Genomic DNA, 7,378 nt, shown 5'->3' with positions numbered 1-7,378 from the left:
TTTGTGTCTTCTCAAGTCAATAATACAGAGAATTGAAGGTTCAGAACATACAGCAGAGGAATTGCACAGAAAAAGCTGGGCGTTCAAAACGCCCAGTGAAGAAGGACAGACTGGCGTTTAAACGCCAGCCAGGGTACCTGGTTGGGCGTTTAACCCCCAAAAGGGTATAGTTTTGGGCGTTAAACGCCAGAATGTGCACCATTCTGGGCGTTTAACGCCAGGATGGCACAAGAGGGAAGATTCTGTTTTCAATGCAATTTTTTTTCAAGTTTTCAAAGTTTTTCAAAATCAAATCTTTTTCAAATCATATCTTTTCAATCATATGTTTTCAAAATTGATTTCTTTCTATTTTCAAAGATACTTGCTATCAATTAATGATTTGATTCAACATTTCAAGTATGTTGCCTTTTCTGTTGAGAAAGGTTTAATGTTTGAATCATATCTTTTCTTGTTAGCCAAGTTTTTAATTTTCAAAATCAAATCTTCTTAAAATGTTTTTCAAATCATATCTTCTCAATCACATTCTTTTAAAAACTAATCATATCTTCTTAACCACATCTTTTTCAAAATAGTTTTCAATCAAACCTTTTTGATTTCTAATTTCAAATTCTTTTTCAAAAATCACTTGATTTCTTTCCCACTTTTATTTTCGAAAATCAATTAATGTTTTTCAAAATGTTTTCAAAATCTTTTACTTGATTTTCGAAAATCACTTCCCTTCTTCTCATATCCTTCTATTTATGGACTAACACTATCCCTTAATGCAAAATTCGAACTCCATCTTCTTTGATAAGTTCGAATTTTCTACTTCTGTCTTCTACCTTTCTTTTCCTCTGACACCTCAAGGAATATCTATACTGTGACATAGAGGATTCCACATTTTCTTGTTCCCTTCTCTCTCTTATGAGCAGGAGCAAAGACAAAAGCATTCTTGTTGAGGCTGATCCTGAACCTGAAAGGACCTTGAAGAGAAAGCTAAGAGTAGCCAAAGCACAACTCTCTGTAGAGGACCTAAACGAATTCTTCAAAGAAGAAGAACACATGGCAGCCGAAAACAACAACAATGCCAACAATGCAAGGAAGGTGCTGGGTGACTTTACTGCACCTACTCCTGACTTTTATGGGAGAAGCATCTCCATCCCTGCCATTGGAGCAAACAACTTTGAGCTTAAACCTCAATTAGTTTCTCTAATGCAACAGAATTGCAAGTTCCATGGACTTCCATTGGAAGATCCTCATCAGTTTTTAGCTGAGTTCTTGCAAATCTGTGACACTATCAAGACTAATGGGGTTGACCCTGAGGTCTACAGACTGATGCTATTCCCTTTTGCTGTAAGAGACAGAGCTAGGACATGGTTGGACTCACAACCTAAAGAAAGCCTGGACTCTTGGGAAAAGCTAGTCAATGCCTTCTTGGCAAAGTTCTTTCCACCTCAAAAATTGAGTAAGCTTAGAGTGGAAGTCCAAACCTTCAGACAGAAGGAAGGAGAATCCCTCTATGAAGCTTGGGAAAGATACAAACAATTAATCAGAAAGTGTCCTTCTGATATGCTTTCTGAATAGAGCATCATAGGTATTTTCTATGATGGTCTCTCTGAACTGTCCAAAATGTCTTTGGATAGCTCTGCTGGAGGATCTCTTCATCTGAAGAAGACGCCTACAGAAGCTCAAGAGCTAATTGAAATGGTTGCAAATAACCAATTCATGTACACTTCTGAAAGAAATCCTGTGAACAATGGGACTAGTCAGAAGAAAGGAGTTCTTGAGATTGATACTCTGAATGCCATATTGGCTCAGAACAAAATATTGACCCAACAAGTCAATATGATTTCTCAAAGTCTGTCTGGAATGCAAAATGCACCAAGCAGTACTAAGGAAGCTTCATCTGAGGAAGAAGCTTATGACCCTGAGAACCCTTCAATGGAAGAGGTAAATTACATGGGAGAACCCTATGGAAACACCTATAATCCTTCATGGAGAAATCATCCAAATTTTTCATGGAAGGATCAACAGAGACCTCAACAAGGTTTCAACAATAATAATGGTGGAAGAAACAGGTTTAGCAATAGCAAACCTTTTCCATCATCTTCTCAGCAACAGACAGAGAGTTCTAAGCAGAATAACTCTGACTTAGCAACCATGGTCTCTGATCTGATCAAAACCACTCAAAGTTTCATGACTGAAACAAGGTCCTCCATTAGAAATTTGGAGGGACAAGTGGGTCAGCTGAGCAAGAAAATTACTGAACTCCCTCCTAGTACTCTCCCAAGCAATACAGAAGAAAATCCAAAAGGAGAGTGCAAAGCCATCAACATGGCCGAATTTTGGGAGGAAGGAGAGGCAGTGAACGCCACTGAGGCAGACCTCAATGGACGTCCACTGGCCTCCAATGAGTTTTCCAATGAGGAACCATGAAAATCTGAGGCTCAAAATGAGACCATAGAGATTCCATTGGACTTACTTCTGCCATTCATGAGCTCTGATGAGTATTCGTCCTCTGAAGAGGATGAGTATGTCACTGAAGAGCAAGTTGCTAAATACCTTGGAGCAATCATGAAGCTAAATGACAAGTTGTTTGGAAATGAGACTTGGGAGGATGAACTCCCTTTGCTCACCAAAGAACTGGATGACTTGTCTAGGCAGAAACTGCCTCAAAAGAGACAGGATCCTGGGAAGTTTTCAATACCTTGTACCATAGGCACCATGACCTTCAAGAGGGCCTTGTGTGACTTAGGGTCAAGTGTAAACCTCATGCCTCTCTCTGTAATGGAGAAGCTAGGGATCTTTGAGGTGCAAGCTGCAAAAATCTCACTAGAGATGGCAGACAATTCAAGAAAACAAGCCTATGGACTTGTAGAGGATGTTCTGGTAAAAGTTGAAGACCATTACATCCCTACTGATTTTATAGTCCTAGAGACTGGGAAGTGCATGGATGAATCCATCATCCTTGGCAGACCCTTCCTAGCCACAGCAAAAGTTGTGATTGATGTTGATAGAGGAGAGTTGATCATTCAAGTGAATGAAGAATCCTTGAGGTTTAAGGCTCAAGGATATCCCTCTGTCATCATGGAGAGGAAGCATGAAGAGCTTCCCTCAAAACAGAGCCAAACAGAGCCCCCACAGTCAAACTCTAAGTTTGGTGTTGGGAGGCCACAACCAAACTCTAAGTTTGGTGTTGAACCCCCACATTCAAACTCTAAGTTTGGTGTTGGGAGGTTCCAACATAGCTCTGAGCATTTCTGAGGCTCCATGAGAGTCCTCTGTCAAGCTAATGACATTAAAGAAGCGCTTGTTGGGAGGCAACCCAATGTTTTATAATTAACTATTTTCTTTTGTTGTTTTATGTTTTTTTGTAGGTTGATGATCATGAGAAGTCACAAAATTAATGAAAAAAAGCAAAAACAGAATGAAAAACAGAAAGAAAAATAGCACACCCTGGAGGAAGAACCCACCGGCGTTTAAACGCCAGTGAGGCTAGCTGTTGGGCGTTTTACGCCCAGTCTGGCACCATTCTGGGCGTTTAACGCCAGAAATGGGCACCAGCCCAGCGTTTAACGCCAGAATTGGCACAAAACGAGATTTTGCTTGCCATTTGGTGCAGGGATGACTTTTCCTTGACACCTCAGGATCTGTGGGCCCCACAGGATCCCTACCTACCCCACCACTCTCTCTCTTCTTCACCCATTCACCAATCACCTCAACACCTCTTCCCCAAAAACCCTTCACCTATCAAATCCCATCTTTCTCTTCACCACTCACATCCATCCTTCATAAAACCCCACCTACCTCACCATTCAAATTCAAACCACTTTCCCACCCAAACCCACCCTCAATTGACCGAACCCTACCCTTCCCCCACTCCTATATAAACCCTCCTTCACTCCTTCATTTTCACAAAACCTAAACACTACTTCTTCCCCTTCTTGACCGAAAACAAAAGCCATTCCCATCTCCTTCATTTCTTCTTCTTTTACTCTCTTCTTTCTTCTTTTGCTCGAGGACGAGCAAACATATTAAGTTTGGTGTGGTAAAAGCATTGCTTTTTGTTTTTCCATAACCATTTATGGCATCCAAGGCCGGAGAAACCTCTAGAAAGAGGAAAGGGAAGGCAAAAGCTTCCACCTCCGAGTCATGGGAGATGGAGAGATTCATCTCAAGGGTGCATCAAGACCACTTCTATGAAGTTGTGGCCTTGAAGAAGGTGATCCCCGAGGTCCCTTTTTCACTCAAAAAGAGTGAATATCCGGAGATCCGACATGAGATCCGAAGAAGAGGTTGGGAAATTCTTACCAACCCCATTCAACAAGTCGGAATCTTAATGGTTCAAGAGTTCTATGCCAATGCATGGATCACCAAGAACCATGACCAAAGTATGAACCCGGATCCAAAGAATTATCTTACTATGGTTCGGGGGAAATACTTGGATTTTAGTCCGGAAAGTGTAAGGGTGGCATTCAATTTGCCCATGATGCAAGGAGATGAACATCCTTACACTAGAAGGGTCAACTTTGATCAAAGGTTGGACCAAGTCCTCACAGTCATATGTGAAGAGGGCGCCCAATGGAAGAGAGATTCAAGAGGGAAGCCGGTTCAATTGAGAAGGCATGACCTCAAACCCGGGGCTAGAGGATGGTTGGAGTTTATCCAACGCTCAATCATTCCCACTAGCAACCGGTCCGAAGTTACCATAGACCGGGCTATCATGATTCATAGCATCATGATTGGAGAAGGAATAGAAGTTCATGAGGTTATACTCAAGAGCTTTATAAGGTGGCGGACAAGTCATCCACCTTGGCAAGATTAGCCTTCCCTCATCTCATTTGTCACCTCTGTTATTCAGTTGGAGTTGACATAGAGGGAGACACCCCTATTGATGAGGACAAGCCCATCACTAAGAAGAGGATGGAGCACACAAGAGACCCCACTCATCATGAGATCCCTGAGATTCCTCAAGGGATGCACTTTCCTCCACAAAACTATTGGGAGCAACTAAACACCTCCCTAGGAGAATTGAGTTCCAATATGGGACAACTAAGGGTGGAGCATCAAGAACACTCCATCATCCTCCATGAAATTAGAGAAGATCAAAGAATCATGAGAGAGGAGCAACAAAGGCAAGGAAAAGACATTGAGGAGCTCAAGCACTCCATAGGATCTTCAAGAGGAAGAAAGAGCCGCCATCACTAAGGTGGACCCGTTCCTTAATTTCCTTGTTCTTTATTTTCCTGTTTTTCGAATTTTAGTGCTTATGTTTGTCCATGTTTGTGTCTTGTGATCATTAGTGTCTTAGTGTCTATGCCTTAAAGTTATGAATGTCCTATGAATCCATCACCTTTCTTAAATGAACAATGTTCTTAATTGAAAAAGAGAAGAATTGCATGAATTTTGAATTTTATAACAGTTTAATTATTTTGATGTGGTGGTAATATTTTTGTCTTCTGAATGCATGCTTAAACAGTGCATATGTCTTTTGAATTTGTGGTTCATGAATGTTGGCTCTTGAAAGAATGATGAAAAAGGAGACATGTTACTGAGGATCTGAAAAATCATAAAAATGATTCTTGAAGCAAGAAAAAAAAGCAGTGAATACAAAAAAAAAGAGAAAAAAAGAGAAAAAGAAAAAAAAAGAAAGAAAAAGAAAGAAATAAAGTTGTGATCCAAGGCAAAAAGAGTGTGCTTAAGAACCCTGGACACCTCTAATTGGGGACTCTAGCAAAGCTGAGTCACAATCTGAAAAGGTTCACTCAATTATGTGTCTGTGGCATGTATGTATCCGGTGGTAATACTGGAAGACAGAGTGCTTTGGGCCACGGCCAAGACTCAATAAGTAGCTTTGTTCAAGAATCATCATACTTAACTAGGAGAATCAATAACACTATCTGGATTCTGAGTTCCTAAAGAAGCCAATCATTCTGAATTTCAAAGGATAGAGTGACATGCCAAAACTGTTCAGAGGCAAAAAGCTAAAAGCCCCGCTCATCTAATTAATACTGATCTTCATAGATGTTTTTGGAATTCATTGCATATTCTATTCTTTTTATCTTATTTGATTTTCAGTTGCTTGAGGACAAGCAACAATTTAAGTTTGATGTTGTGATGAGCGGATAATTTGTACGCTTTTTGGCATTGTTTTTAGTATGTTTTTAGTATGATCTAGTTAGTTTTTAGTATATTTTTATTAGTTTTTAGTTAAAATTCACTTTTCTGGACTTTACTATGAGTTTGTGTGTTTTTCTGTGATTTCAGATATTTTCTGGCTGAAATTGAGGGACCTGAGCAAAAATCTGATTCAGAGACTGAAAAGGACTGCAGATGCTGTTGGATTCTGACCTCCCTGCACTCGAAGTGGATTTTCTGGAGTTACAGAAGCCCAATTGGCGCGCTCTCAACGGCGTTGGAAAGTAGACATCCTGGGCTTTCCAGCAATATATGATAGTCCATACTTTGCCCAAGATTTGATGGCCCAAACCGGCGTTCAAAGTCACCCTCAGGAATTCCAGCGTTAAACGCCGGAACTGGCACCAAAATGGGAGTTAAACGCCCAAACTGGCATAAAAGCTGGCGTTTAACTCCAAGAAGAGTCTCTACACGAAAATGCTTCATTGCTCAGCCCAAGCACACACCAAGTGGGTCCGGAAGTGGATTTTTATGTCTTTTACTCATCTCTGTACACCCTAGGCTACTAGTTTTCTATAAGTAGGACCTTTTACTATTGTATTAAAAATCTTTTGATCACTTTAGATCTCTAGATCATCTTTGGACAGCTAGTTCTTAGATCATTGGGAGGCTGGCCATTCGGCCATGCCTAGACCCTGTACTTATGTATTTTCAACGGTGGAGTTTCTACACACCATAGATTAAGGTGTGGAGCTCTGCTGTACCTCGAGTATTAATGCAATTACTATTGTTCTTCTATTCAATTCCGCTTGTTCTTGTTCTAAGATATCACTTGTTCTTCAACTTGATGAATGTGATGATCCGTGACACTCATCATCATTCTTACCTATGAACGTGTGACTGACAACCACCTCCGTTCTACCTTCGATTGGGTGAATATCTCTTAGATTCCTGGTACACGATGCATGGTTGATCGCCTGACAACCGAGTGCTCGCCTGACAAACGAGCCAGCCATTCCGTGAGATCAGAGTCTTCGTTGTATAGGCTAGAACTGATGGCGGCATTCAAGAGAATCCAGAAGGTCTAACATTGTCTGTGGTATTCTGAGTAGGATTCAATGATTGAATGACTGTGACGTGCTTCAAACTCCTGAGGGCGGGGCGTTAGTGACAGACGCAAAAGAATCACTGGATTCTATTCCGGCCTGATTGAGAACGGACAGATGGATAGCCGTACCGTGACAGGGTGCGTTGAACATTT

At 40.9% G+C, this 7,378-nt stretch overlaps 1 non-coding gene across 1 annotated transcript; it reads right to left on the bottom strand.

Annotated features, from left to right (window-relative positions):
* Positions 1-1,446: 1,446 nt before the first annotated feature.
* On the bottom strand, positions 1,447-1,554 carry LOC112704444 (small nucleolar RNA R71). The gene has a single exon (XR_003155069.1). It is a non-coding gene; the product is annotated as a small nucleolar RNA R71 (small nucleolar RNA).
* Positions 1,555-7,378: the final 5,824 nt, after the last annotated feature.

Source organism: Arachis hypogaea, chromosome 7 (assembly GCF_003086295.3).
Source record: "Arachis hypogaea cultivar Tifrunner chromosome 7, arahy.Tifrunner.gnm2.J5K5, whole genome shotgun sequence".
Classification (NCBI taxonomy): domain Eukaryota; kingdom Viridiplantae; phylum Streptophyta; class Magnoliopsida; order Fabales; family Fabaceae; genus Arachis; species Arachis hypogaea.
This window is presented reverse-complemented; position numbering and strand designations above follow the sequence as displayed.